The sequence below is a fragment of the Physeter macrocephalus genome, chromosome 5 (genome assembly GCF_002837175.3).
Source record: "Physeter macrocephalus isolate SW-GA chromosome 5, ASM283717v5, whole genome shotgun sequence".
NCBI classification, from domain to species: Eukaryota; Metazoa; Chordata; class Mammalia; order Artiodactyla; family Physeteridae; genus Physeter; species Physeter macrocephalus.
Window position 1 is genome coordinate 53123245 of NC_041218.1, and position 725 is coordinate 53123969.

The window sequence follows — 725 nt, forward strand, 5'->3', positions numbered from 1 at the left end:
CTGTACGCGGTCCTCTTACCGCTGCGGCCTCTCCCGTCGCGGAGCACAGGCTCTGGACGCGCAGGCTCAGCGGCCATGGCCCACGGGCCCAGCCGCTCCGCGGCATGTGGGATCCTCCCAGACCCGGGCACGAACCCGTGACCCCTGCATCAGCAGGCGGACCCTCAACCACTGCGCCACCGGGGAAGCCCAGAGAGGAGATCCCGTCCCTGGGTGGGCTCGAACCACCAACCTTTTGGTTAACAGCCGAACGCGCTAACCGATTGCGCCACAGAGACTCTTGAGTCTTAATATGTCTATAACTCCTACCCCCATCTGTAGGCAAAGATCTCTCCGCTTCTCTCTCAGGCCATAAAATGCCAGTTACGCAGATCTCGTCAACCTGTTATTTATTTTTCTCTAACCCCCCAGGCCAACTCTCCACAGTAGCTACTTTAGACTTTCCTTTCTCCCAATGTCCCCTATTAGATTCCAAACAGATGGCCTTGTCTCCTGCTTTAGTGAGAATATTAAAGTGATTCATCATCTGACCCACAGTCCCTCATTTATTTTCATCTTTTCCTCATCACATGTGCACCTCATTCTCCCTCCACTCTTCCCTTTTCCTCTCTAAACCGTACCTCTTCCCTAGGATGCAGAGTGCAGTTCAATAAACAGGTACATTTCACATACCATGTTCTAGGCACTGTGCTGAGTACAGAGGACACAAAGACAAATACGACCAG

The 725-nt window shown here is 53.0% G+C and overlaps 1 non-coding gene across 1 annotated transcript; it reads right to left on the reverse strand.

Annotated features, from left to right (window-relative positions):
- Positions 1-204: 204 nt before the first annotated feature.
- TRNAN-GUU (transfer RNA asparagine (anticodon GUU)) lies at positions 205-278 on the reverse strand. The gene has a single exon. It is a non-coding gene; the product is annotated as a tRNA-Asn (tRNA).
- Positions 279-725: the final 447 nt, after the last annotated feature.